The sequence below is a fragment of the Gossypium arboreum genome, chromosome 6 (assembly GCF_025698485.1).
Source record: "Gossypium arboreum isolate Shixiya-1 chromosome 6, ASM2569848v2, whole genome shotgun sequence".
Taxonomy (NCBI): domain Eukaryota; kingdom Viridiplantae; phylum Streptophyta; class Magnoliopsida; order Malvales; family Malvaceae; genus Gossypium; species Gossypium arboreum.
The window spans coordinates 56,690,024-56,704,639 of record NC_069075.1 but is presented as its reverse complement, the minus strand read 5'-3'; the positions used below and the strand labels follow the sequence as shown (position 1 = coordinate 56,704,639).

Here is a 14,616-nt window from a genome sequence, read left to right as displayed (position 1 = left end):
TGACCCAAATGTCACGACTTAAATATCCGGTTTATTTCTAGGGTTCCACTAGATTTCCAGTATCACAATTTCTATTTATGCATTCTCAATTCACAATCAACCAGTTCATGATATATCAGTTTAATGACAATTCAAACACATATTGAAACAATGTAGTTGTACTATTTATATACGACTTCCTCGGGTTACAAAATATAGCCGACTCGTCAATTAATCTACTTGCTTGGCCTTCCCCCGGTCTAGGGTCGGATTTGGTAAATCTTGATCTATATTAGCAAAATACTCTCATTTAGTCACTGAATAAAAATCAGGTAATCCAAAATTCACGCATTTGGTAAAATGACCATTTTGCCCCTAGACTTTGACAAAATGACTATTTTGCCCCAATGCCCAGAAATCAATTTTTATCGAATTTATTCATATTTTAAGCCTAGCCGAACTCTTTTTACTCTTATAGCAACCTTAAAATCCCACTATTTCACACACTTATTACCTATTTTGAAATATTTGCAAAATAGTCCCTTTAGGTGTTTTCATGTTAACACCTCTCACAAAAGTTGATTATAACACAACTAGGACTCATATTCTTCCATAAAAACTCAGAAACTATAACAAATCCATTCATGGAAAAATCCCAAACTCTTAATCATTTTGCAAAAAATAGACCCCTCATTTGGAAGCTTATGCTTCAAGGAGTCCAAAAATGAAAAAATCATTAAGAGAAACTATCAAAATCACTTACTTGAGAGGGCTCAAAGTTGCTGAAAATTTTGAAGCTCTTAAACCCCAAAAAGTTGACAAATTTTCTTCATTTTACTCAATTTGCTCATGTCATCAATACCTAACACTTTGACTACTTGATTTTCCTTGTCCCATGGCAGATATGTTTACTTTTAAGGGTATAATTTCCTTTTAAAACCCTCAATTTATGCTCTCTAGTTATTTGGCACCTTAACTATCAATTTGGGACTTTTACACTTTATGCAATTTAGTCCTTTTTCGTAATTGGGCTCACGAACTTCAAAATTAACTTACCAAATTTTTCATGCACTAATATATTAATGCTAGAACATCAAAATAATAATCAAATAATCTCTTAGAATTTGGATTTGTAGTCCCGAAACCACTGTTTTGACTAGGCCCTAAACCGGGTTGTTACATCCGATCTAATGGAGCTGAACTGTTTAGAGGCGTCACTGGAATCGCCCCTACTGTGGGCGAATATTGGTTGGAGGCCACAAAGAGAAAAATGAACGATATTGACTGCACCCTTGAGAAAAAACTAAAGGGTGCAGTTTCTTTACTTCGCGACGAGGCATACAGTGGTTGTTATTGTTTGAGGGGGGTACTCCACCAGATCGTCTTAATTGAGATTATTTTAAGATCACTTTCCAGGGGAAGTATGTAGGTGCGAGCTATGTAGATGCTCGCAGGTGTGATTTTATGAATCTTACGCAAGGTGATAGAACTATGGCTGAGTATGAGGTCGAATTTTTGAGACTGAGTCACTATGCTCAAGGCATGGTTGTATCTGAATAGGAGAAATGTGTCCACTTTAAGAATGATCTAAGGGACAGTTTAAGAGTCTTAATTACTCCGCAAAGGGAATGGGAATTTTCCGTTTTGGTAGACAAGGCGAAGATTGCCGAAGAGGTTAAGAGCTTTGAGCACCAGAACAGGGATCATGAGAGAGGCAAGAATAAGAGAGATTTAGAGCCCTCTAATTCTGCTCAGAGGCCTAAGAAATTGGCCAGACCTAATGGGCCTTCTAAGTGGAAGTTCTAATTGCTCCTACTAGGTTTAGCCATGCAACAATTGTGGTAGGCGTCATCCGAGTAAGTGTTGGAGGAGATTGAGGGTATGTTTCCATTGTGGGTTAATCGATCATCAGAGTAGAGAGTACCCATAGTATTTTAATTAGATACAAGCTACGGTTCCAGGTTTTGTTCAGCCTCAGAGAGCAATACAGCAGACGCCTAATGGCCATGGTCCGGTTAAGGGCGGTAATGGTTTGGGTAGAGAACAGAGAACACCAGACAAAGATGCTAATCAAACTAAGGCGATGCAGCCTACACTGGTATATGCTGCTCGGCATCGAAAAGACAGAGACGCCCCTGATGTGATTATAGATACTTTCCTTATTTTTTATGCCCCTTATACTGTTTTGATAAATATAGGGTCAACACACTCCTATATAGCTAGTTCTGTCTTTAGTAATTTGAGGATTCTTATTGAGAGTCCTTCGGGTGAGATTTCTGTATTGAGTTTACTGGGTCAGCCAGTTCGGGTAAACAAACTGTATAGGAATGTTTCGCTAGAAGTACAAGGGGTTGTGTTTCTGACAAATCTAATAGAGCTACCATTTGGAGAATTCGATTTAATTTTGGGTATGGACTGGCTAGTAAAGCACCGAATCAGTTTTGATTGCGCAACTAAGATGGTTGTTCTAAGAACAAAGAGCGATGTGGAAGTTATGGTGATTGGCGAGCGTCGGGATTACTTGTCTAATGTAATCTCTACTCTAGTGGTTGAAAAACTGGTTCGGAAAAGGGTGTGAAGCATATCTGGCTTTCGTAAGTGTTTCAGTTTCTAGGGACTCTTATGTTGGGGATACCAATACAGTGAGAGAGTATCTGGATGTTTTTCACGAGGAGTTACAGGGTTTTCCTCCAAATCAAAAAGTTGAGTTTGACATTGAGCTTTTACTGGGTACAACTCCAGTGTCTATCGCTCCTTATTGAATAGCCTTAAAAGATCTTACAAAGTTAAAGGCTCAGTTTCAAGAGCTTCTAGATCGTGGATTCATCCGTCCTAGTATGTGTTCGTGGGGGGTACCAGTTTTTTGTAAAGAAAAAGGACGACACCATGAGGATATGCATCAATTACCGATAGTCGAAAAGTTAACTGTGAAGAATTAGTACCCACTTCTGATGATTGATGATTTATTTGATTAGTTTCATGGGGCTTCAAAATTCTCAAAGATAGATCTCCATTCTAAGTATCATTAGTTGAGGGTTAAGGAAGCTGATATTCATAAGACGGCTTTTAGGACTCATAATAGGCACTACGAGTTCTAATCATGCCCTTTGATTTAACGAACACTCCAACTGCATTCATAGATCTGATGAACCGAGTTTTCCAACTGTATTTGGATCAGTTCATCGTAGTCCTCATTGATGACATTCTGGTATACTCTGAAGATCGAAGATGATAATGGTGAGCATCTTAGAGTAGTTCTTCAGATACTTCGGAAAAACAACTCTACGCTAAGTTGAGTAAGTGTGAATTCTAGTTGAGTGAAGTAATGTTTCTAGGGCATGTGGTTTCTGCTAAGGGGATCCAAGTTGATCCTAAAAAGATTGAGGTTGTACTTATTGGAAACAGCCTAAGATTGTTTTTGAGATCCACAAGTTTTTGGGTCTTTCGAGCTACTACCATATGTTTGTTGAGGGGTTTTCGTTAATTGCAGCTCCTCTAACTAAGCTTTTCCGTAAGAATGCTCTTTTTTTTAAACTAATGAGCAACAATTAAGCTTTGAAAAGCTTAAGTCTTTTTTTACTCGGGCTCCTATTTTGATACAGCCTGAATCTGGTAAGGAGCTCGTGATGTATAGTGATGTGTCGCATTTCACTTTGGGATGTGTTCTGATGCAAGATGGTAAGGTTGTGGCTTATGCATCCTGACTGCATAAGTTATATAAGGGAAATTATATGACGCACAATCTCGAGTTGGCTGCCATAGTTTTTGCCTTAAAGATTTGGAGGCATTATCTGTATGGTGAGAGGTGTATCACCTTCACTGATCACAAGAACCTTAAGTACCTCTTTACTCAAAAAGAGTTGAATCTTAGGCAACGCAGATGGATCTAGCTACTTAAAGACTATCACTGTATGATAGAATATCATCCTGGTAAGGCCAATGTGGTGGTTGATGCTATCAGTGGCAGAAAAATGTCTTACTTAAGGGCGATGTTTGCTCGCCTAAGTCTGTTTGAGGATGGGAGTATATTAATCGAGTTGCAAGTTAAGCCAACTTAGATTTATTAGATTTGGGATAAGCAGGTAGGGGATGATTCTCTGGTTCCACGTTTCCATTAATTTGAGAGTGGCGGTATGTCTGATTTTGGATTAAATAATGATGAGATTCTGTGTTTTCGAGGATGGGTTTGTGTACTAAACGATTCTAATTTGAGACAGTCGATTTTGGGTAAGGCGCATAATAGCTCTTATGCTATGCATCCCAGTGGAAATAAGATGTATCAATATCTCTATGAACTGTACTGGTGGCCAGGGTTGAAACTAGAGGTAGGAAAATTTATTTCTTGTTGTTTGACGTACCAGTAAGTTAAGGCTGAGCATCAGTTACCTTCAAGTTTGCTCCAACCTATTAAGATTCCTTTATAGAAAGGGGAATGTGTAACGATGGACTTCATTAGTGGGTTGCCTGTAACACATACTAAAAAAGATTCTATGTGGGTCATTATGGATCGGTAGACCAAATCTACCCACTTCATTCCAATTCGGACAGATTATTCTCTGCAGAAGTTGGCTAAGCTTTACATTTCCAAGATTGTGAGACTTCAAGGGGTTATGGTTTCAATAATTTCTAATAGGGATCATCGCTTTACTTCTTGGTCTTAGAAAAGGCTTTATGAGGCTTTGGGTTCGGGATTGGACTTCAGTACTACGTTCCATCCTCAGACCGATTGTAAATCTGAGAGGGTGATTCAGATACTAGAGGATATGCTTCGGAGTTGTGTAATTGATTTTTGAGGGAGTTGAGAGGATTTTCTTCCTTTAGCTGAGTTCTTCTACAACAATAGTTTCCAGTCTAGCATTCAGATAGCACCTTACGAAGCTCTGTATAGTCATAAGAGTCGTACTCCACTATGTTAGACTAAGTTGGGTGAACGACTGGTTTTGGGTCTTGAATTAGTTTTCGAGACTGAAGATCAAGTCAAATTAATTCAGAATCATCTTAAGGCAGCCTTTGATAGGCAGACGTCCTATGCAGATCTGAAAAGAAGGGATATCAAGTACTCTATGGGTGACTTCGTTTTCCTTAAGGTATCTCCGTGAAAGAAAGTTCTGCAGTTTGGACGTAAGGGTAAGTTAAGCCCTAGGTTCATTGGGTGGTATTGGATTCTAAAGCATGTGGGACCAATTGCTTATCAGTTAGAGTTACCTCTAGAGTTAGACCGTATCCATGATGTGTTTCATGTCTCGATGTTGAGGCGATATCAGTTTAACCCATCCCACGTTGTTTCTGTTGAGGAGATTGAGGTTAAATTGGATTTCACATTTGAGGAGGACCGGTTCAGATTTTGGATCAAGATGTAAAAGTTTTGAAGAGGAAGTCTATTCTGTTAGTTAAGATTCTGTGGCAGAATCATGGCACTGAAGAAGCCACATGGGAACCTGAGGACTTGATGCATCAACAGTATCCTCATCTGTTTGGATTAGGTAAATTTCGAGGTCAAAATTCTTTTAAAGGGGTAGTGTTGCAACGCCCTAACTAATTTAATTTTGTTTCTATGAATTTCGCCATGAATGAGTATCTGCTTCAGTGGCCAAGTGTTCTGATTGTGTGTTCGAGGTCTTGGGTTGAAGTCCTACTTTTGGAAATTTCTATTTTTTTTATCCTAGCCTTATCCCTGTTGGGTGGGCTTATGTTATATTTTTGGTAAACTCATATCAGAATGAGCACATTGGCTCTAGTGGTAATATGTTAGATTGCCTTAAGGTCTCATGTTTGAATCCTCGTACGAGCATGAATGTTAATTTTTGCTTCGATTGTGTGATAAAGATATAGTGGAAGTGAAACTCTAAGTTAGTTGGGTTGTCAGTGTGTTAGTGGGGAGTTGAGAGTTAGTAGGAGTGTAGTTCAAATTAAATATTTTTTAATTTTAACCTATCTTACTTTTTTGTTTTCCCAAAATTCCCCTTATTCTGACATTTTTCTTCCTTCCCTTTCTATGCTCTGTCGATTTCATTTCTTTTCCCCATTGACTCTGCCATAATTCTTTGATCATATTGCTCTACTTCGTAATCACGATTCTTTTGTTCGGTTCGGTAAGTGGTGGGTAACTTATTGTATCCAATTTTCACTTTCGTTCTCTGTTAATCAATTGTGGAGTTTCTTTTGAAAAGGCATAAGGGTGTGTCGTTAGGAGTTTTGATCGTTATGAATTTTTTTTCGTAGGATAAGATGGTGAACCTGTGAATTTCGCTTCAACGGCCTAAACCATGGCAGTAGCAATTTATATCGGCGGTAAGTTTGTGTGTGCTATTAGTTTTACATTGTTGAATTCATAAATTGGTTGCAAATTAGTTGTGGGAATGTTGTTTCTAGGTTCTGGTGGTCTCTGGATAGCTTTTTCTTCAAAAATGAACCAGGTGTGTAACGAAAACATTAGAAAACGAGGTTCAGCAAAAAGCTAAAAAAATGGCCTGTCGACGCCACACGGGCGTGTGCCCAGCTGTGTGCGACACACGGCCGTGTGACGGGTGAGTGTGTGGCCGTATAACGGGTGAGTGTGTGGTCGTGTGGGCCACACGGCCTAGGCCGATTTGAGCGTGTGGGCTACACGTGCGTATAGGCAGTGGGTCAAGCCGTGTGGGTCACATGGGCAGGGCTAATTTGAGCGTGTGGCCCACACGAGCATATGGGCTCAAAATTTTGAAATTTTCCCTAGGGTCACACACATCATTCCAATTGACTGTGGGCCTTCTATAGGATTGGTAAAGGCAAAACAAGCCCTAATGCATGAGATTTTCTATTCTGATAGACCGATTTGAGTATTAAGAATTTGATATGTATGATTTGACTACTTTGTAATAACATGTATGATATCTGCATATCAATATGCGGGACATGATAATTTTGTTATATCTGTTTTTCTGTATTTTGTATTTGTATATGGGGTGGGATTTGTATATGTGGAGGAAATGTTCTATAAGGCGATATTTTGCCAATATATTGGCAGCTTGGCTACAAACTATTCTGATAAGTGTCGTAAAGACACTATGTGGTGTGTAGGCATGGGTGGATGTTTTGTACCCCACATAGTATATTGGGATGGTGGGAGATGGTGTGTGGAGGATGGGGATAGGACTTTGCATATCTATATGTATCTGATAATCTGGTTCTGATATTATCTGATGTTGTTAGGAACATATGCCTTTATCAGATTTGTTACATGAGAAATCTAAGTTTATGTGTATGCGTGCCTCGGTTAAGTTACACACTAAGTTTTTAAAAACTCACATCCGTTTGTCTGTTCTGTTCAGATAATCCTCAAACATAGGCGGGTAGGTGCAACGGAGGCTCAGCGGTGACCACTAGTCTAGAAATTATCTTTTAATTATCGGTTTTACTTTAATTTCTGGTTTTCCTTGAGAGTTTTGTAATTTTGGGACTCTCTGGACTTTTTGATTTCTTTTGGTTTTTGTTGTTAACTTAGTTTTGACTATGTTTTATGTGACGCACAAACTACAATTTCTTTTGTAAATAATGGTTCCACGCAAACAAAAGTTTTAGAAAATACAAACTTGGTTTTCTACGATAATGACACTTAAGATTTCCAGTGCGAATTAAGTTTTTCTAAAAGAATAAACTGTCGACGGTTTTAGTTAATGAATATGTTAAATAGATATTTTGTATAAAATATGGAATCCTTTCTAGCAACATACTAAACGAGGTTTTTAACATGTTAAAATTGGTTTCAAAACCCTTCTTCGCAACATTCTCAGATTCGGCCATAACATCTAGGATGGGTTTTGAGTGTTACACTGTTTCTCAATTTTTCATGTTTTTCTCAAAATTTCTGATTTGTCTCAATTGGATCCCTGATTGTTTCTAAAGTATTTTAGGGTGCAAGAAAGCTCGTTTTTAGACCAAAATAAGTGTATTTGTTATGAATGGAATTTCATTATTGACAATTAAATTTAAGGTTGATTGTTGTTTGGATTTAGTGTTAAATGTTATGTTTTGTTTAGTAACACTTCATAACTCTTATCCGTCAACAAAGTCGGTTTAGAGTGTTACATCCATGTCCAATATAACAAAATCAATAGGGAATATAAATTTATCAACTTTAACAAGTACATCTTCAATAATACCCCTAGGATATCTAATTGATCTATCAACTAATTGAATATTCATCCAGTGGGTTTCAGTTCCCCAAAATCAAGTTGTTTGAACATTTTATAAGGCATAACATTTATATTAGCCCCAAATCAGTCAAAGTTTTTTCAACATTTGAACTACCAATAAGACAAGGAATAGTAAAACTCTCTGGATCTTTAAGCTTGTTGGGTAGTTTGTTTCAGAAAATGACCGAGCACTTCTCATTAAGCTCCACAGTTGACTAGTCGTCTAACTTCCTTTTATTTGTTAACAAATCCTTTAAAAATTTTGCATGCTTTGCCATCTACAAAAGGGCTTCAACAAAAGGTAAGTTAATATACAATATTTTCAATAGTTCAAGAAATTTACCATATTGTTCTTTTACGCAGTGTTGCTTCAAAAGCTAGGCATTTGACATAACAATACATAAGGTCCAACTACATGTCATATACCGAAACTGAGAAATTAAGTCTACCAAGATTCCCGAATAGTGTGATTCCTAGCGTTGACCAGATACTCTTAGCCTTCAAAATGTGATCTACAAAATAAACAAATTTAAAGGTTAGATTAAATGAAGCTTAGTAAGTTCGTTAGAAATTCATAACCATTCCAATCCAACATAGATTTAATCAACTTTAAGCATAGAGATTTCCATTATACACAGTTTATAACAGTAATTACAACCAATTTAGTAGTTCAGTATACTCAGTGAGCTTTGCTCGATTGAACATATCATTAGTATATCCATAGATTTCTAATCATTTGAGCTTCACTCAGTATAATAGTAGAATTTGATAAATTAAACATTAGTTCATATAACAGTAAGATTTGCTTAGTTAAGCTCCATTCAATATAATGGTATAATTTGCTCGATTAAGCTTCATTCAGTAGAACAGTAAGATTTGGGTCGATAGAGCGTACTTTCAGTATATGAAACAACGTTCATTAACAACATATTAACATAAATGTAAGAATTTAGGAGTATATTTAAACACACGAACTTACCGGACTGTTTTGCAGAAGATTCCAAAGTACATGGACTATTTCGCGGTTTTCCCTTTTCCACGATCATCAGCACGTTCTTGATCTAACAATAATAATTTCATTCCATCAATTAGAATAACAACACAATTTGATTCTTTCATGCAACTAAATCTTTTTTGGAAAATTACCTATTTGCCCCATAATTTTTCATCTTATTCAATTTAGTCCTTAAGCCCTAATCATGCAATTTACTCATTTTTCCTAAATACCCATGATACCTAAATATTCTATAATTTCATATCAGTCCCTATAGCAATAATTTCACCTCAAATACAAACAATTTATCATTTAATTAGTTTAGTCCTTAAACATCAAAATCATCAAAAATCACTTTTCAAAATATTCTAATCTATAAAAAAAGTTCCATATTTCATCAAAAGCTTTAAGAAACAACCTCATTCATCAATGGAAACTTTTTAACATTTAACAGTTTTACAAATTAGTCCTCAATTTAGCTAGACCAAACTGATACGAACTTAAAAATATAAAAATTACTAAAAACGGCTATCAATACACTTACCAAATTAAAGGTTTAAATAAAAGCTTGAAACCCTAACATTTTCATTTCTCTTGCCGTGGAGAAGTTGAGAAGAAAATGACTTTTTTTTTAATTTAGGTTTAATTTATTATATATACTATGGTATTTTTATAAATATTTCAACTTTCTTAATTAAGCTTTAATAAATCATTAATTAAGCCTAATTAAACCATTAATTAAGCATAACCTTATCAAATCCCACTAACTAATTTCTCATGGGTTAAATTGTCCATTTAGTCCCTTTAATTTAACTACTCAACCTTTACAATTTTTACAATTCAATCCTTTTTACTTATTAAACTATCCAAACAATAAAATTTCTTAACCAAAATTTAATGACTCTATAGACCTCATAAATATACTAATTAAATAATATCTACATAGTATTTCATTGGAATTATGGTCTAGAAACCATTGTTTCCGACACCACTAAAAATTGGGCTGTTACAGGTGTCTTATTATTCAATGTTCAGCCAGATGCTGCATCAATTAGTTGTCTTGTCAAAGGATTTAAATCATTGTAAAAGTTTAAACTTGTAACCACAAAGGTCACCCATGATGAGGACACCTTCTCAAAAAATCTTAAATCTCTCCTATGCATCATATAATATCTCCAAATCAATTTGAGCAAGAAGAGATGTCATTCCTCAACTTAGTTATTTTAGCTAGTGGGAAGTACTTCAAAAGAAATTTCTCTATCATCTGATCCCAAGTTGTAACAGAACCCCATGGAAGTGAATTCAACCATTATTTTGCCTGTTGTAACAGAACCCTATGGAAGTGAATTCAACCATTGTTTTGCCTTACTCCTCAAAGAGAATGGGAACAATCGTAAGCATATGGCATCACCAGAAACACCATTAATCTTGAATGTGTCGCAAATCTCTAAAAAGTAAGCCAAATTAGCATTCGGATCTTCATCTTACAACCCATCAAACTGAACATACTGTTATACCATCTGAATTGTGTTCAACTTTATCTCAAAATTGTTTCTAGCAATAGTCGATCTGACAATACTTGATTTAGCCCCAATCAGAGTAGGCTTGGCATATTCAAACATAGTACAATGAGCAGGAGGTGCAAGAGGCTGCTGATTATTTTGATTATCATCCATCTTCACAGTAATGTCCTTCTGCTCTTGATCGTCTATTAAAATTTTTTGATCTTGCCTTACTTCTCTAACTTCTCTCCAATTTTTGCAAGCAGTTCTTTCAATCTCACTGTAAAAAATTAATGGTTCAAACGAGTTTCCTCTAGTCATAAACCAAAAGATCCTGTCAGAATCAAACAAACGAAAAACTTTAAAATGTAAAAATTAAAATCAAAACAAAATATTAAAATAAAAATAAAAATGACTAAATTAATAGAAATAAAAATTTTCTAATATTTTAGTCACTGATAACAACGCCAAAAACTTGATATCCATGAAACCAACAAAAAATCTGACTAAAACAAGTGCACCTATTAATTAATTGTAATGACCCAAATTGTAGGTCATCGGAAAAGTGAATTTTTGGGTATTCGATTCTGAAAAATTAGATTCGTAAATATTTATTAGAAATATTTACGAAGTTAAGTGAGAGGTTAATTAGATTTTAATTAATTAAATTTAGCTTAATTAAGGTTAATTTAGTGTAAGGAATAAATTGAATAAAGTGTGAAAGTTTAATTAGAAATTATAGAAAGGTCAAGGGACTAAATTAGAAATTACACCATAAGGTGACAAGTATGTGGTAAGTATAAATACATATGTAATATTTTAATTGGTACAAATGTATGTATAAATATGTATTTGCTTATTATTTAAGAAATAATAATTATAAAAATTTAATAATATAATAATATATATGTTATAATAATAAAAGAAATAAAACATAAAGAATAAAGAAATAAAATAAAGAAAAGAAAGAAGGACGAAACAGAACAGGGAAAGAAAGAAAGAAAAAGGGAAAGAAAAAGAAAGGAAAATAGGGTTTTAAGGTTCAAGCTTTAAGTTGTAAGTCAATTTAATCTCTTTTCTTGTAATTTTAGTGTCTATGGAATCCTAGGAAGAAATACTACTTGAGTTATGTTGAAATTTAGAAAGTTAATGAATTTTTAGATGTTGATTAAGTTGTATGAATTGATGAATTATCGGTTTAATTGATAAAAATTCAAGTTAAAAGTGAGAAAATGATTGATTTGTAAAGAGAAATATAAGTTTTGTTATAGTAGGGGTTAAATTGTTTAAATTGTAGAATTGATATTTTATATTGAATATTAAGAGTTGAAACTTGTTTAAAGTAGGTATAAAATGAAAACTATAAGGTTATTTGAAGAAAAGAATGGTTATGGTGGGAGAAATAATTGGAAGTATAGTAAAAGTTACATGGAAATAAAAAAGTGTGTTACTAAATAATATGCATTGATAGTTTTAAATGTTAAATTTTATGTAGCCAACATAGCACCGGAAACATCATCGAAAAAGGGAAAGGGGAAAGTGAACGAAGATATCGAATAAACCCGAGAATTTTGGTTTGTATTTCTATAAACTATGCTTAATAATTTAATAATTGCAATTGTTATTTTATATGGTTAGTATGTATGATAAATGATGTGATAGAAATTGTTACTATTTTTGTTCCAAAATGAAATGATTCAAATACCCTAGTAATTGTGTCGAGCTAGTCGGATATAATTGGCATACCATAGGATTGGAAGTGTTCAGGGATATTCCGACTGTGTGTCGATGAGACACTATATGTGTCGACTACTGTGACTATTCCGAATTCGTTTCGAAGAGGTACTTTGTACCTGACTATGACTGTTACTATTATTGTTACTGTTACCCTACGATGTATTCCGGTTTCGGCCGATGAAACACTGTATATTATCCCTGGTGTGTGGGTTGGATCCGAGTATCCGTTTAGGTCCGAGTTATGTTAATAGGGGTATATGAAAGTACTGAAGACTGATTGCTATTGATTATGTGATTGTGATTGTTATACAATTGTTGAACGATATTGAATGATATGAAATGTATATAAAGAATTGTTTAATTACATTTAAGAGCTAAAAGTTAAACGTAAGTGATGAAGTTATTAAGATTATGAAAGTAAAATGTTTAAGTTACAATTTATAGACATAGCTTATTATTGTTTAAGTATTAGTTTATAGAAATACCACTGAGTACATACTCAGCGTACGGTTTGTTTTCGTGCGCAGGACTAGGTACGAAAGGAAGCTAAGGACTCAACATCCAAGCCAACCCCGAACTCAAAGTGGTGAAGTACCTTTCTTTTGGTAAAATGGCATGTACCTAGGCTGATAAGATTTTATTTTGTAAATGATGGGAATGAGCATGAAAGATGTTGAAACATTTAGTGTGAAATATGCATATTTTGGAAGTTAAACTTACATGAGTTGATTAGTATTTTAATGTAGTATAATTTTGATATGAATTGTGGTACATAGTCCTTAAGAGGTGATAAAATGAATGAATGAATATTTGCTAAGTTTGAATGGAATAACGAATGATATTTGATTTAAGAACTATTAGTAAATGCTTGAGCATGAATTGGATGTGTTTAGCTTGTGAAAATAGCTTAAAAATGGTCAAAAATTATGTTTTCACACGGCCAAGTCACATAGGCGTGTGCTCAGGCTGTGTGGTTCTCTGTTTATGTCACACAGGCTGTTCCCACGGCCGTACGTGCAAGTCAGATCTACCCACGGCCTAGCCCCACAGCCATGGGAGCCCCATGGCAGGCCACACGGGCATGTTCCAGGCCACACGGGCGTGTGCCCCTATTTTCAAGGAAAAGTTTCTAAAGTTCTCGATTTAGTCCCAAATAATTTCCTAAGCATATTTTGGGCCTCGTAGGTCCATATTAGGGACTTAAAGATGATATTTGAGGCATTTTAAATTGAAATACAGATTTATGACTCGGTTTTGTTCGTTTATTAGTGTGTAATTTTGGTAATGCCTCGTAACCCTGTTTCGGTGACGGGTTAGGGTTAAGGGGTGTTACATTAATAGTATAGTTACAGTGAGCAAAGATATTGTCCCCACGAAAACTAAAAGTATTAGTAATTACTGTCTTTCTATTATTTAACCGATAAATTCAAATGATTGATTAAAAACTAAAATTAACTAATTTAATTAACTTACGAACACGACAAAATATAATTCAGGAAAATAATCGATTAACAACCAAGAAGCGAAATAATACCTAGGAAAGAATTAACCTAGACTTCATCTGTCACTATCAATCTAAATTATGCAATTTATTCACTTAGTATCTTGATCCGTAGAAATCCCTAAATTATGTTAATATCTATTTCAAGAGTAAGAGCAACTGACTCTAGGTTGATTAATTGAAATTTCTTTCTAATTAAAACTCATATTATCACATTAACTCGATCTATGAATTCCCATATTAGATTTGACTCTAATCCAGTAGATTTATGTTGTCCTATTTCTAGGATTGCATGCAACTCCACTTAATTACGCAAGATCTACTCTTAAACAAGGTATATTCCTCCTCTGATTTAAGCACATTAAACATGGATCAATAATCTAGAGCTATCAAACCAAGAATTAAGCACACATAATTGAGAATAAGATCTAAGTATTTATTGCGTAAAATAAAAATGAAAAGACATAATTCATCATAGGGTTCATCTCCCTAGGTATTTAGAAAATTAGTTCATACTAGCAAATAAAAACTGTAACACCCCGAACCCGAGACCATCGCCGGTGTCGGACACGAGGGGTTAACAAGCCAAATCCACATATTGCACCCACCAATTTGACATTTCCAGACAGGCTGGAAATCTGCGTCACTGTCGCCTTAAAAATCATATCTCGAGTTTCAAAACTCGGAAACTGATTCCGTAAATTTTCCCTGAATTTAGACTCATATATC

At 34.9% G+C, this 14,616-nt stretch overlaps 1 non-coding gene across 1 annotated transcript; it reads left to right on the top strand.

Moving 5' to 3' along the window:
* Positions 1-10,260: 10,260 nt before the first annotated feature.
* LOC128294556 (small nucleolar RNA R71) lies at positions 10,261-10,363 on the top strand. Its single transcript, XR_008284866.1, has one exon. It is a non-coding gene; the product is annotated as a small nucleolar RNA R71 (small nucleolar RNA).
* Positions 10,364-14,616: the final 4,253 nt, after the last annotated feature.